General features: G+C 40.4%; 25 non-coding genes across 25 annotated transcripts; all 25 read right to left on the bottom strand.

Annotated features, from left to right (window-relative positions):
* Window positions 1–5,777: 5,777 nt before the first annotated feature.
* trnaq-uug (transfer RNA glutamine (anticodon UUG)) lies at window positions 5,778–5,849 on the bottom strand. Its single transcript has one exon. It is a non-coding gene; the product is annotated as a tRNA-Gln (tRNA).
* A 212-nt stretch (window positions 5,850–6,061) lies between these two features.
* trnaq-uug (transfer RNA glutamine (anticodon UUG)) lies at window positions 6,062–6,133 on the bottom strand. The gene has a single exon. It is a non-coding gene; the product is annotated as a tRNA-Gln (tRNA).
* A 215-nt stretch (window positions 6,134–6,348) lies between these two features.
* Window positions 6,349–6,420, bottom strand: trnaq-uug (transfer RNA glutamine (anticodon UUG)). The gene has a single exon. It is a non-coding gene; the product is annotated as a tRNA-Gln (tRNA).
* Window positions 6,421–9,356: 2,936 nt separating this feature from the next.
* trnaq-uug (transfer RNA glutamine (anticodon UUG)) lies at window positions 9,357–9,428 on the bottom strand. Its single transcript has one exon. It is a non-coding gene; the product is annotated as a tRNA-Gln (tRNA).
* A 383-nt stretch (window positions 9,429–9,811) lies between these two features.
* Window positions 9,812–9,883, bottom strand: trnaq-uug (transfer RNA glutamine (anticodon UUG)). Its single transcript has one exon. It is a non-coding gene; the product is annotated as a tRNA-Gln (tRNA).
* Window positions 9,884–10,183: 300 nt separating this feature from the next.
* Window positions 10,184–10,255, bottom strand: trnaq-uug (transfer RNA glutamine (anticodon UUG)). Its single transcript has one exon. It is a non-coding gene; the product is annotated as a tRNA-Gln (tRNA).
* A 215-nt stretch (window positions 10,256–10,470) lies between these two features.
* On the bottom strand, window positions 10,471–10,542 carry trnaq-uug (transfer RNA glutamine (anticodon UUG)). Its single transcript has one exon. It is a non-coding gene; the product is annotated as a tRNA-Gln (tRNA).
* Window positions 10,543–10,933: 391 nt separating this feature from the next.
* trnaq-uug (transfer RNA glutamine (anticodon UUG)) lies at window positions 10,934–11,005 on the bottom strand. The gene has a single exon. It is a non-coding gene; the product is annotated as a tRNA-Gln (tRNA).
* Window positions 11,006–11,219: 214 nt separating this feature from the next.
* trnaq-uug (transfer RNA glutamine (anticodon UUG)) lies at window positions 11,220–11,291 on the bottom strand. Its single transcript has one exon. It is a non-coding gene; the product is annotated as a tRNA-Gln (tRNA).
* A 569-nt stretch (window positions 11,292–11,860) lies between these two features.
* Window positions 11,861–11,932, bottom strand: trnaq-uug (transfer RNA glutamine (anticodon UUG)). The gene has a single exon. It is a non-coding gene; the product is annotated as a tRNA-Gln (tRNA).
* Window positions 11,933–12,727: 795 nt separating this feature from the next.
* Window positions 12,728–12,799, bottom strand: trnaq-uug (transfer RNA glutamine (anticodon UUG)). Its single transcript has one exon. It is a non-coding gene; the product is annotated as a tRNA-Gln (tRNA).
* A 138-nt stretch (window positions 12,800–12,937) lies between these two features.
* On the bottom strand, window positions 12,938–13,009 carry trnaq-uug (transfer RNA glutamine (anticodon UUG)). The gene has a single exon. It is a non-coding gene; the product is annotated as a tRNA-Gln (tRNA).
* Window positions 13,010–13,223: 214 nt separating this feature from the next.
* trnaq-uug (transfer RNA glutamine (anticodon UUG)) lies at window positions 13,224–13,295 on the bottom strand. Its single transcript has one exon. It is a non-coding gene; the product is annotated as a tRNA-Gln (tRNA).
* Window positions 13,296–13,799: 504 nt separating this feature from the next.
* On the bottom strand, window positions 13,800–13,871 carry trnaq-uug (transfer RNA glutamine (anticodon UUG)). The gene has a single exon. It is a non-coding gene; the product is annotated as a tRNA-Gln (tRNA).
* Window positions 13,872–14,400: 529 nt separating this feature from the next.
* Window positions 14,401–14,472, bottom strand: trnaq-uug (transfer RNA glutamine (anticodon UUG)). Its single transcript has one exon. It is a non-coding gene; the product is annotated as a tRNA-Gln (tRNA).
* Window positions 14,473–14,686: 214 nt separating this feature from the next.
* Window positions 14,687–14,758, bottom strand: trnaq-uug (transfer RNA glutamine (anticodon UUG)). The gene has a single exon. It is a non-coding gene; the product is annotated as a tRNA-Gln (tRNA).
* A 549-nt stretch (window positions 14,759–15,307) lies between these two features.
* trnaq-uug (transfer RNA glutamine (anticodon UUG)) lies at window positions 15,308–15,379 on the bottom strand. Its single transcript has one exon. It is a non-coding gene; the product is annotated as a tRNA-Gln (tRNA).
* Window positions 15,380–15,593: 214 nt separating this feature from the next.
* On the bottom strand, window positions 15,594–15,665 carry trnaq-uug (transfer RNA glutamine (anticodon UUG)). Its single transcript has one exon. It is a non-coding gene; the product is annotated as a tRNA-Gln (tRNA).
* A 228-nt stretch (window positions 15,666–15,893) lies between these two features.
* Window positions 15,894–15,965, bottom strand: trnaq-uug (transfer RNA glutamine (anticodon UUG)). Its single transcript has one exon. It is a non-coding gene; the product is annotated as a tRNA-Gln (tRNA).
* Window positions 15,966–16,194: 229 nt separating this feature from the next.
* On the bottom strand, window positions 16,195–16,266 carry trnaq-uug (transfer RNA glutamine (anticodon UUG)). Its single transcript has one exon. It is a non-coding gene; the product is annotated as a tRNA-Gln (tRNA).
* A 213-nt stretch (window positions 16,267–16,479) lies between these two features.
* On the bottom strand, window positions 16,480–16,551 carry trnaq-uug (transfer RNA glutamine (anticodon UUG)). Its single transcript has one exon. It is a non-coding gene; the product is annotated as a tRNA-Gln (tRNA).
* A 214-nt stretch (window positions 16,552–16,765) lies between these two features.
* trnaq-uug (transfer RNA glutamine (anticodon UUG)) lies at window positions 16,766–16,837 on the bottom strand. Its single transcript has one exon. It is a non-coding gene; the product is annotated as a tRNA-Gln (tRNA).
* Window positions 16,838–17,297: 460 nt separating this feature from the next.
* On the bottom strand, window positions 17,298–17,368 carry trnaq-uug (transfer RNA glutamine (anticodon UUG)). Its single transcript has one exon. It is a non-coding gene; the product is annotated as a tRNA-Gln (tRNA).
* A 782-nt stretch (window positions 17,369–18,150) lies between these two features.
* trnaq-uug (transfer RNA glutamine (anticodon UUG)) lies at window positions 18,151–18,222 on the bottom strand. Its single transcript has one exon. It is a non-coding gene; the product is annotated as a tRNA-Gln (tRNA).
* Window positions 18,223–18,435: 213 nt separating this feature from the next.
* Window positions 18,436–18,507, bottom strand: trnaq-uug (transfer RNA glutamine (anticodon UUG)). Its single transcript has one exon. It is a non-coding gene; the product is annotated as a tRNA-Gln (tRNA).
* Between the last annotated feature and the right edge of the window lie 46 nt (window positions 18,508–18,553).

Genomic DNA, 18,553 nt, shown 5'->3' on the forward strand with positions numbered 1-18,553 from the left:
AAAAGCATCTTTTATAACAACAACAGCAAAAACTGCCTGGATCAGCAAGAGCAAAACCCCAAATGAAAATCGGTAACTTTACTGCTTTACCACGAGATGAAACAGCTGCAGGAGGCAAAGAGTCTGAAAGGGTCATTGCACTGTTTATTTTGGTAAGGTAGGTACGTGATATGTTTGTATTGAGATGGATTCAGATTCTACTTTGATGAAACATTGTGTTGTTTATGAAATCTGTGTTTGTTTACGGATTAGCGTAACGATATAGTTACTACGTCTACACAACCGAAAGTGTGCTTAAACTAATTCTGATGTAAACCAGTTGTTTATGTTGGTTATTTTGGAAGTGTTATTCACTTTGTACTGCAAAGTTTTCTCACTGCTGAATGAGACATGAGACGTGACCGTCTGATCTGTGCGTGTTCATGTGTTTTGAAAGAGGCGTGACTTTGGATGGCGATTTGATTTGAGGGTGGGATCGGGATTTCATTGCTAGGCGGCTACCGTTAGCATTTTTCAAAATGTGTTACCCTACCATTAAAGTGTTGTCTTGTCAGGGAAAGGACATCTGTGCAATTGATGCTGATGTTGTTGCCACTTGGCATCCTCCTCATGTCCAAGACCCATTTCTGATTCTACCTGTAAGTACTTCTTTTTGTGCCAATTTCTGCACCTTGTTTGTGTTATTACTTGAATATTGGCATTTTTAGTGTTTGCTTTCTTATTTATATTTGGGATGTGTGCTATTGGGGTAATATTTGAAACACCTTTGCAAATTTGGATTTAGTCACAGTATCTTTGGTATGTGAAGTGTGGTAATGTGTCAGTGGTCACAGCTCTTGATCCAGCTGTGAGACTGTGCTGAAAAGAACTGTTTGACATGAAAACACAGATTTATTGCTAGAGGTGTTAATTGATCCACATTAAATGCAAGTATGGTGTTTATGGTTAGCGGAGAATTCCCTGGTCCTCCCTATAGTGATGAGCGAGTCACTCGAAACTCGGATCATTTAACCCGATCCCTAAAATGACTCGAGAACCATGAGTCCTTAGTGACCATTAACCCGAGTCAGTTGAGTCCTCTCAGATTTTGCTTTAAAAATTAGAAATTGGATCAAACACAAAGCTCTTCAAATGTTTACAACAGAATTACAACACATAACTCTACATAAGCTGCCATATGTTCTATAACTTGCAACAACGAGTTAATTTACATCACCAAATGTCGACTGGGTGTACCGAGTGAGCCAAAAGCTCACTCGTAATTTTCTGCAGCTCCGAGTCCGAGTACAAAGGAATGCGTGTGGTGCGCGCGACAATGAGTTGGACAGCGGCTCGGGGATTCACACAGAGAGTGACTCAACTCATAGAGCTTGAATCCGACGAGCCTTGCTCGTGTTATTAACCCACTGACTCATGTAGGCTAATCTGTTGCAATATTTGACTGGCACAATGTTTTGGGTAGAAGCTGCAAATGTTTAAAAAATTTAAATACAAGGACTATTGCAGCAGTGCTGCTGTAAAGATCCGCCACCGACGGACGTACATGGCTCCTCTTGTTGACTGAGTCACTCAGAGTGACGTGAGTGGTTCACTCGCAGGACCCGTGCAGGAGCGGGTGAGCGGCTCTGTCTGGGACTCACTCACAAGATCATGTTCTTGCGTGGATAAGTGACTGTGTGGCTGCATTAACGGAAGCCTATCGTGGATCTTGTAAGTCAATCTGAAACAGGACATGTTCCTCTCACGTCCCAATTCAACAAAGCCTCACATCTTTTAAACGTGGTGTTGATATATTTGTCGTTATGAAATGAAACTAAACACACACACCGAACTTTTACAATTATGTTATTGATAATGTTACCACGGACATGCATGTTTTTTTTTACAAGTTCCTCAGGTCACATGAGCCCTTTTTTGCAGCAGAGGAGTCGTAGACTCGTAGCTGCATGCGTGATCTGAGTTGCTTGGTTGCATTAGTATTAGCGATTGGAACTGGGAGATTTTGACCAAGTGATTCAAGTGACTCAAGTGACTCGCACAACCCGGATCATATTAGTGAGTGACTCAGATTAACCAGAATCCTTAAAAAGATCCGGGTTGACCATCACTACCTCCCTATGACCATAGATTGTGATACACCAGGTTGTGTCTGCTATGTAAAGCAAGGCATTAATGAGTCAAATGCACTCAACACTGTATTTCACAGGTCCTGCTTCCAAAGCGATTTTGGATTTATCAGCTTGACTCAGCCAGTCTTAATGGTTATGGTGACATTAACTATGTAAACATGTTCAGGTTGAATTTTTAAGTATTCTGAACTGTTGAGTGCTTCTTATGACATGCTGTTCTGGAAAACCGTTCATTGTTCTGTAAGATATAGACGGTTGCCCTTCAAAGTTTTGTAGGTGCAAACAATGTCAGTAAATCAGGCCAGTTTCATTTGGCCATCACGTAAGTCTCTATGGCTTCAGGGATGGGTGTGGAGGGGTGATTAAGGGGCAACACAGGGCAAATCATTCTGTTGATGCAACTGTAATCAGTAAACAGTTAATCTTTTATAGCTATCACTTTACAAGATGGCTGCTAGTTATCGTATGTCAAAAAACATGTACAAAAACAATGTTGTCCATAGCTAAAAAATGGTCATGGTCCCTTCATATTCATATCATCTGGTTTTGTGGGATGTTTACATTCTTAGTCATATAAATTCAATTGACAAAATTTTTCAAGTAGGCTTTATGGTTGCATCATTTGCACGTAGCTGCCCCACTATTAATTTTCTTTCTGTTTTACACCATACCACATTGCCTGGAGTTTCTTCCAGTTTAACAAAATGGCTACATATTTCTTCTATCCCCCATAAAGCTTAATTGCAATGCGGCTGCTCCCTGGACCATGGAAGGTCATCAAAACCAAGGTACAGAAATGCAGTTACCAGTCTTTTTTCCAGTCATTGTTCAGTAGTTTTATGTTTGGTAAAATAAATTATAGGAAAGGATAATGGTTTGTTCATGCTGATGGCAAGTTGTGAAATACAGATTGTGGGCAGTTATGGTGATGGCAAAAAATTCTAGTGTTTTAATTTTCTAAATGGTATTTGTTGTCTATTTCAGTATGCACTGTATATGGCCATGGACTGGACATTTGACTTCAATCAGGTCAAAACTATCTGCCAGGATGACATCCCTCAGCTCGGTAGGTGGTGGTGTAATTTGCTCCTACAAAACATGTCACCTGCAAGGTACACTCACCTAGAGACACTCCTGGAATGTTAAAGGGATAGTTCACCCAAAAAAGAATTTTTTTGTCATAATGTACTTCAAAATATCTTCCTTTGTATTCATCAGAACAAAGAAATTTATACAGGTTCGTAACAACATGGGGGTGAGTTAGGATGACCATACATGCCATTCTTCCCGGACACGTTCTGGCCAGGATTTCGGTGCGTCTTCCGGAAGTCGTATTTGTTGACTGCATACGCCATTCAGTTAAAAACATAAGACATACAATCGTAGTTTCATTCTTACCGTAAAAGAGAACGGTTGCTTTTCTGTAATAATAATAATAATCCTCTATGACGTATGCGGTCGACAAATGCGACTTCCGGAGGACGAACCCGGGGTCCTGGTCAGGATGCGTCCGGGATGCGTCCGGGAGGAATGGCGCGTATGGTCACCCTAGGTGAGTAAATGACAGAATTTTTTTTTTGTGAACCATCCCTTTAAAATTAACTGTCTCCAGAAGGAACACGGTGTTGAATGTTTTCAATGTCTTGAATGTTTTGAGTGTCTAAAAAGCTATAAAGGTTTTATACAAATAGTCTGTTTACCTAACCCTTGAGCTTGTCTTCAGTGTGTCAGAGTCCACCACCACTAAACAGTCACCCACTCCTTGTCATGGGCTTGCCAGACCTTTTGTACTAGACTCAGGTCTGAGTGTATCTGGCAAGACCATGACAGTACTATGTTCTGTGTGGGGACACGTGGAGTCATATTGTGTGTGTGGCTTCCACGTGTTCCCAGTGTCTTGTCGCTGTCATGGTCTTGCCAGACCTTTGTGTAAGATTCAGGTCTAATTTCAGAGGGCAAGATTATGGCACCATTGTGTTTTGTGTGGGGACACGTGGTTTCACATTATGTATTTGTGTCACGTGTTCCCAGTGTATTGTCACTTTTACCCTGCTCCCTTATGTACTCGTGTCTTACGTAATTAATTATGTTCACCTGTTCCCCATTGATGTGGTGTCTTTATAATGCCCTCTCGTTCTCTGTCGTGTGCTCGTTCGTTCGTCTTGATTCAGTGTTTTGTTGGTCCCGTCATCCGGTCAACCTGAATCTTTCTCAGAGTCTGTTTGTTATTTTGGTATTCTGATTGTTTCTCTGTTTCGTGTTCCATCATGTTGTGTTCTCATCTGTTTTACCCCCACGTGGGTTTTTGTGTTGCTTAGTTAATAAACCCTCTGTTATTTTATACATTATCTGCGTTTGGGTTCTCCCTCTTTTTGGTGTATATCGCACCGTGACACTCCTGCGATGGTTGAAGAGGAAAATGATGAGGTAAATACTCATCTCCACAGCAGTACTACAACATCTTTCCCAAAACATAAACATACATGTATTCTCTATGTATTACAGGAGTACAAAAAAAACATGAAGTGGAAATTTGTAAGGGACATTGGTCCAGCATGGTCCTGGATACAGATGAACCGCAATTTGTTTTGTGGGGAGGTGACAGAGCATGCCTTTCTCCAAATGGACAGGGAAAATCAACAGCAGGCCATCGAAGAGGATGCGAGGGATGTGTTTTTATTTGTTTTTGAATGTGCCGAGGACCTGGACACATTTATTTCTAATTGTAATGAACAACAGGGGCTGAAGGTCCATGCCATGTTCCAAAAATAAGATTACTTTTTTTGTTAAAAATTATAAATGCAATAAAACCCAATGAAGTAAAATGTGACTCTTTTATTTATCTTTAAGTATCTATAAAACACCTTTAATATCGAGTTGTGCTGATGAACAAGGGCTAAAGAACAATTTAATGTTACTAAATTTATAATCTATGTAGATTAAGCCTATTGCATATTGAACCTGTCATTCAAATGTATGATAAGTGGAACATTGTCAATAAAAATGATAATGAAACTCTGTTAAGCGTGACATTTACAATAGCGAAAGGTACTGTCCAATTAAACTTAAAACATTTAAAATGTGTTTTGGGTAGGTTAAAATCTATAATAATACAGTAAATGGTTTTATAAATCTCATTACATTAATAAATACGGCTAAGTATACGCAATTTAACGTTAATCGTTTTGATGACATTAGCTCCGTGTATTATACATTCTTTACAGATTTAGGAGGTGGCCTCGATTAAATGTGTACCATTTTAGCATAGACGTCCTTTACAAACATAAGAAAACGTATTGGTAAAACGAAACATAACATTATTTTATTTAGATCTCCAGTCCAGACAGCACCATCAACTGAATAATTCAACACACTTCCGATAGGAAATTGTATCATTTTGGCACAACAATTCAGGTTTCAGTGACGAGTCGTCGTCATGTTGTGCCATACATGGGACTCACATGGTGACGTATTGGACATGGCGTGGTTTCTGACGTCACGGTTGGATGTGGGCATTGTTGGATGTCCACTGCAGGCTGTAGCGAGTCATACTTGCTACTGGGTTACACGAAGGTTCATTTCGTCGTGTAAGAATAATTTAATGAGGTGGCTTTGTTTTTTCAAAGCACAGGCTTTTTCCAACAACAAAGGTTCCACCGAGACTTGAACTCAGATCACTGGATTCAAAGTCCAGAGTGCTAACCATTACACCATGGAACCGGCATGGGGAAGCGCTGCTTGACCCAAACTTGCAAAGTTTCAACCAATACAGTATGGAAGAAGTTAAAAAGTTAAATTGTGGAGTGTTAAAATGGCACCATCAAGCCATCTACTGGGTGACAGGAAGGCTCGTTGTTTGAGAAGGCTTGGTTTTTCCAAAGCATCTTTTTCATTGCCACAAGCAGCTCTGCACAGGCTTTTACCAACAACAAAGGTTCCACCGAGACTTGAACTCGGATCACTGGATTCAAAGTCCAGAGTGCTAACCATTACACCATGGAACCGCCATGGAAAAGAGCACTGCTTGACCCAAACTTGCAAAGTTCCAACCAATACAGTATCAAAGAGGTTAAAAAGATAAATTGTGGAGTGTTAAAAATGCCACCATCAAGGCATCTACTGGGTGACACGAAGGTTTGTTGTTTGAGAAGGCTTGGTTTTTCCAAAGCATCTTTTTCATTGCCACAAGCAGCTCTGCACAGGCTTTTGCCAACACCAAAGGTTCCACCGAGACTTGAACTCAGATCACTGGATTCAAAGTCCAGAGTGCTAACCATTACACCATGGAACCTGCATGGAAAAGAGCACTGCTTGACCCAAACTTGCAAAGTTAAAAACCAATACAGTATCAAAGAAGTTAAAAAGAAAAAGGGTGTTTGATATTTTGGAATTTGTAAAAACTCTATAAATAAAGTGAAGAAAAAAAAAAGTTGGCCGACCAATGAGATTGGCGCTTTTGTTCACGTGACTGGCGGTGCTGAAGTTCCAATAAAACACGACTTGGTGGCGCTCAAGCACAAAATGGTCTTGCGGAGCACGTGGAACAGGTAAACACACAAAGAAGATGCATCGAGGCTGTGGAGGTTAATGAAGGTGTCGGAGTTCCTCACATCATCGACTGAATTTCGAAGGTAACGTGATACATATTAGAACATTACAATACATAGATGTGTGGGCTATATGATTAGATTAAACTTTATTATAATTACACAAGTACAAGGTAACGGAATGCAGTTTAAGTCTAACCAGAAGTGCAAAAGCAGTATAAAAAGTGCAGGATATCAATAATAATTGCATCTAGGTGCAGGATTATGTAATACGATGTAACAACTTACTATGGGTGGTACTATGAACATAATCTACAGAAATGTACAAATGGATGTGTACATAATAAACTAAACAGAACAGTAGTGAAATTAATATTTAAGTAGTGCATGAATGAATTTGGATTTTAACTAGTCAGTTAAGAGTGCAATGGCTTAAGTTATTGTGAATAGTTATTCTAATATTCAGTACACAGGGGTGCAAACTATGCAATTCAAGTAGTCCAGCAGTGCAAATGAACAGGGAGTATGAAATAGACAGTCCAGTAGTGTATTGAACAGACCAGTAGTGCAAATCTACATTATAACTGTGCAAGTAATAAAAAATGATTATTGGTGCATTACATTACGATATGTAATGCACTGACATTGAACACTTCATACCATGGCATGTTCCCTGTACACCGTGATATCACATGTTTTGTTGTTTGCACCATAGTACTTCATTGTGTGTAACTGGAACCTGTTGTACACAAACGTGGACAATTACACTGCTTCATGTTCAAAGAAAAATATTTGGTTATTATATTCATTGCTTTTTCCTAATCCTAAATAGCTTGGAGAAATCTAAAATGCAAGCCAAACCAAAGGTGGGGTTTTAGGAGGTTAATTTGTGTTCTGTGTTTAGGTAACATCTGCTGCATTTGTTCAGCCAGATAAAATACCATGAATCTAAATTACATTTGTAATCAAATATTGACCTCATGGATATTGTGGCATGGTCCTCAGTTTGAAAGATTGTTTCTGATGAAAACTAAATTTATCTTTACAGTGTTCACAGCAATATTTCTGCTAAAATGATGTGAGCAAAAGTGAGGAGGCCCCAGCAAGCACGTCTTCAGGATCATCCAGCACCAGCCGTGACAAGGTCCAATCTAAACAAAAGAAAACAGTCCGAGACGAACCTCTGGAGATGTACCTCTTATCAAAAGATGCTAAAAGGAAACAATTGAAAGCGAAGCACAGAAGAGAGAAAGAAGAGCACAGAAGTAGCGCTCTGCCAGTTTTGGGTCACACCTATAGATGTTTATTATATACCATTTTATTTAGTTATTTTTTTAATGTTTATACATTCAAGAAATACAGTTGAACATGTACATTTCATAGATATGTTTATTTGCACTACAGTTCACTTAGACTTTTATCATTGTGACTTATTTGCTCTACAGCTCTGCCAGTTCTTGTTCACACAAATTAATGTTTATTATATACCATTTTACTTATGTTTTTTAAGTGTTTATACATTTAAGAAATACATTTGAAAATGTCTAATTTCTAAATGTTGATTTGCACTACCGTTCAGTTGCACTACAGTCATTGTGACTTTTCTGGAGTGGACCAACATTTCTGAATCCTGTTTTATTAATTTAAACTGTCATGTCTCTGATTGTTAATGCAAACTGCAGTTCATTCACAAAAATAAATGTTTGATTAAAAAAACTAATTGTAAATAACGTGACATTTTGGCACTATGCATATATTTGTACATTAGTATTGTTGACCTCTTTTTGTAATAACTACATACCTAATTATTGCATCATTATATTTATAGGCAACACATACCAATTTGCAGGAGTATTAAAATTTTTGGGCACAACCAAAATGGTGGTTCCTTGTTCTACCCACCCAACCTCTACAAAACGATTATATTGGTTAAAATGAGAACTTAAATCTTTACCCAAATCACAAAATACAATACATTTGGCAGGAAATTTGAGAAAATTGTTAACAGAGAAAGTGCTTGTAAAAGATTTGTTAAAAGTACACACATCGGATCACCCATTACCTTATATTTTGTGAAAGAGTTTTAATTTTGATATAAGTTAACGAGTTCTATCAAAAATAGTTACTTTTATGTGGAGATGCTGATATATTAACTGATGATAAAAGAATCGAATCAAATAGATTTCATTTAAAAATGTATTCAAGTTCACGGAGATATTGTATGTAAAAAGATTATATATATATTCAAGAGCCATGTTTGTTTGTTTGCTAGTTAACCAAAAATCGTATATGAATGGTTATTGACGCGAGTGTAACTGTCTCTCTTCTGTGTGACAAGTGAGTGTCAGAACAGACGCATAACGTCTCGCAGCGCCGCCCCGTGTACCGGCATATATCTGTTTTGTATCAGGCGCCATCTAATGTCCAGGGAGTGAAATTGCACCTCACTCGGCTCAGCGCCAGTAAAATTCGTTTGGGTGTGAAAGCAGAAAAACGTGACGTTAAAACGTCGACGATAAACGCGCACGAAAAACGTCCCGGTGTGTAAAGACCTTTAAAATGCCACCATCAAGCCATCTACTGGGTGACACGAAGGTTTGTTGTTTGAGAAGGCTTGGTTTTTCCAAAGCATCTTTTTCATTGCCACAAGCAGCTCTGCACAGGCTTTTACCAACAACAAAGGTTCCACCGAGACTTAAACTCGGATCACTGGATTCAAAGTCCAGAGTGCTAACCATTACACCATGGAACCTGCACGCAAAAAAGCACTGCTTGACCCATACTTGCAAAGATCCAACCAATACAGTATCAAAGAAGTTAAAAAGTTAAATTGTGGAGTGTTAAAAATGCCACCATCAAGCCATCTACTGAGGGACACAAAGGTTCGTTGTTTGAGAAGGCTTGGTTTTTCCAAAGCATCTGTTTCATTAGCACAAGCAGCTCTACACAGGCTTTTGCCAACAACGAAGGTTCCACCGAGACTTGAACTCGGATCACTCGAAGCCACCATCAAGCCATCTACTGGGTAACACAAAGGTTCGTTGTATGAGAATCATTTAATGAGGTGTCTTGGTTTTTCCAAAGCATCTGCTTCATTGCCACAAACAGCTCTGCACAGGCTTTCACCAACAACAATGATTCCACCGAGACTTGAACTTGGATCACTGGATTCAAAGTCCAGAGTGCTAACCATTACACCATGGAACCTGCATGGAAAAGAGCACTGCTTGACCCAAACTTGCAAAGTTAAAAACCAATACAGTATCAAAGAAGTTAAAAAGATAAATTGTGGAGTGTTAAAATGCCACCATCAAGCCATCTACTGGGTGACACGAAGGTTTGTTGTTTGAGAGGGCTTGGTTTTTCCAAAGCATCTTTTTCATTGCCACAAGCAGCTCTGCACAGGCTTTTACCAACAACAAAGGTTCCACCGAGACTTGAACTCGGATCACTGGATTCAAAGTCCAGAGTCCAGAGTGCTAACCATTACACTTTTGCCAACAACAAAGGTTCCACCGAGACTTGAACTTGGATCACTGGATTCAAAGTCCAGAGTGCTAACCATTACACCATGGAACCTGCATGGAAAAGAGCACTGCTTGACCCAAACTTGGAAAGTTAAAAACCAATACAGTATCAAAGAAGTTAAAAAGATAAATTGTGGAGTGTTAAAATGCCACCATCAAGCCATCTACTGGGTGACACGAAGGTTTGTTGTTTGAGGAGGCTTGGTTTTTCCAAAGCATCTTTTTCATTGCCACAAGCAGCTCTGCACAGGCTTTTTCCAACATCAAAGGTTCCACCGAGACTTGAACTCGGATCACTGGATTCAAAGTCCAGAGTGCTAAACATTACACCATGGAACCGGCCTGGAAAAGCACTGCTTGACCCAAACTTGCAAAGTTCCAACCAATACAGTATGAAATAGGTAAAAAGTTAAATTGTGTAGTGTTAAAAATGCCACCATCAAGCCATCTACTGAGTGACACGAAGGTTCGTTGTTTGAGAAGGCTTGGTTTTTCCAAAGCATCTTTTTCATTGTCACAAGCAGCTCTGCACAGGCTTTTACCAACAACAAAGGTCCCAACCAATACAGTATGAAAGAAGTTAAAAAGTTAAATTGTGTAGTGTTAAAAATGACACCATGAAGCCATCTACTGGGAGACACAAAGGTTTGTTGTTTGAGAAGGCTTGGTTTTTCCAAAGCATCTGTTTCATTGCTACAAGCAGCTCTGCACAGGCTTTTGCCAACAACAAAGGTTCCACCGAGAATTGAACTCGGATCACTGGATTCAAAGTCCAGAGTGCTAACCATTACACCATGGAACCGCCATGGACAAAGCACTGCTTGACCCAAACTTGGAAAGTTCCAACCAATACAGTATCAAAGAAGTTAAAAAGATAAATTGTGGAGTGTTAAAAACGCCACCATCAAGCCATGTACTGGGGGACACGAAGGTTTGTTGTTTGAGAAGGCTTGGTTTTTCCAAAGCATCTTTTTCATTGCCACAAGCAGCTCTGCACAGGCTTTTACCAACAACAAAGGTTCCACCGAGACTTGAACTCGGATCACTGGATTCAAAGTCCAGAGTGCTAAACATTACACCATGGAACCGGCCTGGAAAAGCACTGCTTGACCCAAACTTGCAAAGTTCCAACCAATACAGTATGAAATAGGTAAAAAGTTAAATTGTGTAGTGTTAAAAATGCCACCATCAAGCCATCTACTGAGTGACACGAAGGTTCGTTGTTTGAGAAGGCTTGGTTTTTCCAAAGCATCTTTTTCATTGTCACAAGCAGCTCTGCACAGGCTTTTACCAACAACAAAGGTCCCAACCAATACAGTATGAAAGAAGTTAAAAAGTTAAATTGTGTAGTGTTAAAAATGACACCATGAAGCCATCTACTGGGAGACACAAAGGTTTGTTGTTTGAGAAGGCTTGGTTTTTCCAAAGCATCTTTTTCATTGTCACAAGCAGCTCTGCACAGGCTTTTACCAACAACAAAGGTCCCAACCAATACAGTATGAAATAGTTAAAAAGTTAAATTGTGGAGTGTTAAAAATGCCACCATCAAGCCATCTACTGAGTGACACGAAGGTTCGTTGTTTGAGAAGGCTTGGTTTTTCCAAAGCATCTTTTTCATTGTCACAAGCAGCTCTGCACAGGCTTTTTCCAACATCAAAGGTTCCACCGAGACTTGAACTCGGATCACTGGATTCAAAGTCCAGAGTGCTAAACATTACACCATGGAACCGGCCTGGAAAAGCACTGCTTGACCCAAACTTGCAAAGTTCCAACCAATACAGTATGAAAGAAGTTAAAAAGTTAAATTGTGGAGTGTTAAAAATGGCACCATCAAGCCATCTACTGAGTGACACGAAGGTTCGTTGTTTGAGAAGGCTTGGTTTTTCCAAAGCATCTTTTTCATTGCCACAAGCAGCTCTGCACAGGCTTTTACCAACAACAAAGGTTCCACCGAGAATTGAACTCGGATCACTCGGAGCCACCTACTGGGTGACACAAAGGTTCGTTGTTTGAGAATCATTTAATGAGGTGTCTTGGTTTTTCCAAAGCATCTTTTTCATTGTCACAAGCAGCTCTGCACAGGCTTTTACCAACAACAAAGGTTCCAACCAATACAGTATGAAAGAAGTTAAAAAGTTAAATTGTGTAGTGTTAAAAATGACACCATGAAGCCATCTACTGGGTGACACGAAGGTTCGTTATTTGAGGAGCCTCTGCACAGGCTTTTACCAACAACAAAGGTTCCACCAAGACTTGACCTCGGATCACTGGATTCAAAGACCAGAGTGCTAACCATTACACCATGGAACCTGCACAGAAAAAGACACTGCTTGACCCAAACTTGCAAAGTTCCAACCAATACAGTATGAAATAGTTGAAAAGTTAAATTGTGGAGTGTTAAAAATGGCAACATCAAGCCATATACTGGGTGACACGAAGGTTCGTTATTTGAGAAGGCTTGGTTTTTCCAAAGCATCTTTTTCATTGCCACAAGCAGCTCTGCACAGGCTTTTAACAACAACAAAGGTTGTACCGAGACTTGAACTCGGATCACTGGATTCAAAGTCCAGAGTGCTAACCATTACACCATGGAACCTGCATGCAAAAAAAACTGCTTGACCCAAACTTGCAAAGTTCCAACCAATACAGTATGAAAGAGTTGAAAAGTCATCTACTGGGTGACACGAAGGTTCGTTATTTGAGGAGCCTCTGCAGAGGCTTTTACCAACAACAAAGGTTCCACCGAGACTTGAACTCGGATCACTGGATTCAAAGTCCAGAGTGCTAACCATTACACCATGGAACCTGCACAGAATAAAACACTGCTTGACCCAAACTTGGAAAGTTCCAACCAATACAGTATGAAATGGGTAAAAAGTTAAATTGTGGAGTGTTAAAAATGACACCATGAAGCCATCTACTGGGTGACACGAAGGTTCATTTATTGAGAAGGCTTGGTTTTTCCAAAGCATCTTTTTCATTGCCACAAGCAGCTCTGCACAGGCTTTTACCAACAACAAAGGTTCCACCGAGACTTGAACCCAGATCACGGGATTCAAAGTCCAGAGTGCTAACCATTACACCATGGAACCGGCATGGAAAAAAAAGGACTGCTTGACCCAAACTTGCACAGTTCCAACCAATACAGTATGAAATAGTTAAAAAGTTAAATTGTGGAGTGTTAAAAGTGCCACCATCAAGCCATCTACTGGGTGACACGAAGGTTCAATGTTTGAGAAGGCTTGGTTTTTCCAAAGCATCTTTTTCATTGCCACAAGCAGCTCTGCACAGGCTTTTACCAACAACAGAGGTTCCACCGAGACTTAAACTCAGATCACTGGATTCAAAGTGCAGAGAGCTAACCATTACACCATGGAACCTGCATGGAAAAGAGCACTGCTTGACCCAAACTTGGAAAGTTAAAAACCAATACAGTATCAAAGAAGTTAAAAAGATAAATTGTGGAGTGTTAAAAATGCCACCATCAAGCCATCTACTGGGTGACACGAAGGTTCAATGTTTGAGAAGGCTTGGTTTTTCCAAAGCATCTTTTTCATTGCCACAAGCAGCTCTGCACAGGCTTTTACCAACCACAGAGGTTCCACCGAGACTTGAACTCGGATCACTGGATTCAAAGTCCAGAGTGCTAACCATTATACCATGGAACCGGCCTGGAAAAGCACTGCTTGACCCAAACTTGCAAAGTTCCAACCAATACAGTATGAAATAGGTAAAAAGTTAAATTGTGTAGTGTTAAAAATGCCACCATCAAGCCATCTACTGAGTGACACGAAGGTTCGTTGTTTGAGAAGGCTTGGTTTTTCCAAAGCGTCTTTTTCATTGTCACAAGCAGCTCTGCACAGGCTTTTACCAACAACAAAGGTCCCAACCAATACAGTATGAAAGAAGTTAAAAAGTTAAATTGTGTAGTGTTAAAAATGACACCATGAAGCCATCTACTGGGAGACACAATGGTTTGTTGTTTGAGAAGGCTTGGTTTTTCCAAAGCATCTGTTTCATTGCCACAAGCAGCTCTGCACAGGCTTTTACCAACAACAAAGGTTCCACCGAGAATTGAACTCGGATCACTCGGAGCCACCTACTGGGTGACACAAAGGTTCGTTGTATGAGAATCATTTAATGAGGTGTCTTGGTTTTTCCAAAGCATCTGTCTGCACAGGCTTTCACCAACAACAAAGGTTCCACCGAGACTTGAACTCGGATCACTGGATTCAAAGTCCAGAGTGCTAACCATTACACCATGGAACCGCCATGGACAAAGCACTGCTTGACCCAAACTTGCAAAGTTCCAACCAATACAGTATCAAAGAAGTTAAAAAGATAAATTGTGGAGTGTTAAAAATGCCACCATCAAGCCATCTACTGGGGGACACGAAGGTTTGTTGTTTGAGAAGGCTTGGTTTTTCCAAAGCATCTGTTTCATTGCCACAAGCAGCTCTGCACAGGCTTTTACCAACAACAAAGGTTACACCGAGACTTGAACTCGGATCACTGGATTCAAAGTCCAGAGTGCTAACCATTACACCATGGAACCGCCATGGACAAAGCACTGCTTGACCCAAACTTGCAAAGTTAAAAACCAATACAGTATCAAAGAAGTTAAACAGATAAATTGTGGAGTGTTAAAATGCCACCATCAAGCCATCTACTGGTGACACAAAGGTTCGTTGTTTGAGAAGGCTTGGTTTTTCCAAAGCATCTTTTTCATTGTCACAAGCAGCTCTGCACAGGCTTTTACCAACAACAAAGGTCCCAACCAATACAGTATGAAAGAAGTTAAAAAGTTAAATTGTGTAGTGTTAAAAATGACACCATGAAGCCATCTACTGGGAGACACAATGGTTTGTTGTTTGAGAAGGCTTGGTTTTTCCAAAGCATCTGTTTCATTGCCACAAGCAGCTCTGCACAGGCTTTTACCAACAACAAAGGTTCCACCGAGAATTGAACTCGGATCACTCGGAGCCACCTACTGGGTGACACAAAGGTTCGTTGTATGAGAATCTTTTAATGAGGTGTCTTGGTTTTTCCAAAGCATCTGTTTCATTGCCACAAGCAGCTCTGCACAGGCTTTTGCCAACAACAAAGGTTCCACCGAGACTTGAACTCGGATCACTGGATTCAAAGTCCAGAGTGCTAACCATTACACCATGGAACCGCCATGGACAAAGCACTGCTTGACCCAAACTTGCAAAGTTCCAACCAATACAGTATCAAAGAAGTTAAAAAGATAAATTGTGGAGTGTTAAAAATGCCACCATCAAGCCATCTACTGGGGGACACGAAGGTTTGTTGTTTGAGAAGGCTTGGTTTTTCCAAAGCATCTGTTTCATTGCCACAAGCAGCTCTGCACAGGCTTTTACCAACAACAAAGGTTACACCGAGACTTGAACTCGGATCACTGGATTCAAAGTCCAGAGTGCTAACCATTACACCATGGAACCGCCATGGACAAAGCACTGCTTGACCCAAACTTGCAAAGTTAAAAACCAATACAGTATCAAAGAAGTTAAAAAGATAAATTGTGGAGTGTTAAAATGCCACCATCAAGCCATCTACTCGGTGACACAAAGGTTCGTTGTATGAGAATCATTTAATGAGGTGTCTTGGTTTTTCCAAAGCATCTGTTTCATTGCCACAAGCAGCTCTGCACAGGCTTTTGCCAACAACAAAGGTTCCACCGAGACTTGAACTCGGATCACTGGATTCAAAGTCCAGAGTGCTAACCATTACACCATGGAACCGCCATGGAAAAGAGCACTGCTTGACCCAAACTTGCAAAGTTAAAAACCAATACAGTATCAAAGAAGTTAAAAAGATAAATTGTGGAGTGTTAAAATGCCACCATCAAGCCATCTACTCGGTGACACAAAGGTTCGTTGTATGAGAATCATTTAATGAGGTGTCTTGGTTTTTCCAAAGCATCTGTTTCATTGCCACAAGCAGCTCTGCACAGGCTTTTGCCAACAACAAAGGTTCCACCGAGACTTGAACTCGGATCACTGGATTCAAAGTCCAGAGTGCTAACCATTACACCATGTAACCGCCATGGACAAAGCACTGCTTCACCCAAACTTGCAAAGTTAAAAACCAATACAGTATCAAAGAAGTTAAACAGATAAATTGTGGAGTGTTAAAATGCCACCATCAAGCCATCTACTGGTGACACGAAGGTTCGTTGTTTGAGAAGACTTGGTTTTTCCAAAGCATCTTTTTCATTGCCACAAGCAGCTCTGCACAGGCTTTTACCAACAACAAAGGTTCCACCGAGACTTGAACTCGGATCACTGGATTCAAAGTCCAGAATGCTAACCATTACACCATGGAACCTGCATGGAAAAGCGCACTGCTTGACCCAAACTTGCAAAGTTAAAAACACATACAGTATCAAAGAAGTTAAAAAGATAAATTGTGGAGTGTTAAAATGCCACCATCAAGCCATCTACTGGTGACACGAAGGTTCGTTGTTTGAGAAGACTTGGTTTTTCCAAAGCATCTTTTTCATTGCCACAAGCAGCTCTGCACAGGCTTTTACCAACAACAAAGGTTCCACCGAGACTTGAACTCGGATCACTGGATTCAAAGTCCAGAGTGCTAACCATTACACCATGGAACCTGTGTGCAATACAGGACAGTTTGACCCAAACTTGCAAAGTTCCAACCAATACAATATGAAATAGTTCAAAAGTGAAATTGTGGAGTGTTAAAAATGCCACCATCAAGCCATCTACTGGGTGACACGAAGGTTCGTTATTTGAGGAGCCTCTGCACAGGCTTTTACCAACAACAAAGGTTCCACCAAGACTTGACCTCGGATCACTGGATTCAAAGACCAGAGTGCTAACCATTACACCATGGAACCTGCACAGAAAAAGACACTGCTTGACCCAAACTTGCAAAGTTCCAACCAATACAGTATGAAATAGTTGAAAAGTCAAATTGTGGAGTGTTAAAAATGGCAACATCAAGCCATATACTGGGTGACACGAAGGTTCGTTATTTGAGAAGGCTTGGTTTTTCCAAAGCATCTTTTTCATTGCCACAAGCAGCTCTGCACAGGCTTTTAACAACAACAAAGGTTCCACCGAGACTTGAACTCGGATCACTGGATTCAAAGTCCAGAGTGCTAACCATTACACCATGTACCTGCACGGAGTAAAACACTGCTTGACCCAAACTTGGAAAGTTGTAACCAATACAGTATGAAATGGGTAAAAAGTTAAATTGTGGAGTGTTAAAAATGACACCATGAAGCCATCTACTGGGTGACACGAAGGTTCATTATTTGAGAAGGCTTGGTTTTTCCAAAGCATCTTTTTCATTGCCACAAGCAGCTCTGCACAGGCTTTTACCAACAACAAAGGTTCCACCGAGACTTGAACCCAGATCACGGGTTTCAAAGTCCAGAGTGCTAACCATTACACCATGGAACCGGCGCTGATAAAAACACTGCTTGACCCAAACTTGCAAAGTTCCAACCAATACAGTATGAAATAGTTAAAAAGTTAAATTGTGGAGTGTTAAAAATGCCACCATCAAGCCATCTACTAGGTGACACGAAGGTTCGTTGTTTGAGAAGGATTGGTTTTTCCAAAGCATCTTTTTCATTGCCACAAGCAGCTCTGCACAGGCTTTTACCAACAACAAAGATTCCACCAAGACTTAAACTCAGATCACTGGATTCAAAGTGCAGAGAGCTAACCATTACACCATGGAACCAGCATGGATAAGCACTGCTTGGTCGAAACTTGCAAAGGTCCAACAATAAACTATTAAATAGTTAAAAAGTTAAATTGTGGAGTGTTAAAAATGCCACCATCAAGCCATCTACTGGGTGACACAAAGGTTCAATGTTTGAGAAGGCTTGGTTTTTCCAAAGCATCTTTTTCATTGCCACAAGCAGCTCTGAACAGGCCTTACCAACAACAAAGGTTCCACCGAGACTTGAACTCGGATCACTGGATTCAAAGTCCAGAGTGCTAACCATTACACCATGGAACCGGCATGTAGAAAAGCAATGCTTGACCCAAACTTGCAAAGTTCCAACAATAAACTATTAAATAGTTAAAAAGTTAAATTGTGGAGTGTTAAAAATGCCACCACCAAGCCATCTACTGGGTGACACGAAGGTTCGTTGTTTGAGAAGGCTTGGTTTTTCCAAAGCATCTTATTAATTGTCACAAGCAGCTCGGCACAGGCTTTTACCAACAACAAAGGTTCCACCGAGACTTGAACTCGGATCACTGGATTCAAAGTCCAGAGTGCTAACCATTACACCATGGAACCTGCACAGAAAAAAACACTGCTTGACCCAAACTTGCAAAGTTCCAAC

This window comes from Misgurnus anguillicaudatus, chromosome 15, assembly GCF_027580225.2.
Source record: "Misgurnus anguillicaudatus chromosome 15, ASM2758022v2, whole genome shotgun sequence".
Taxonomy (NCBI): domain Eukaryota; kingdom Metazoa; phylum Chordata; class Actinopteri; order Cypriniformes; family Cobitidae; genus Misgurnus; species Misgurnus anguillicaudatus.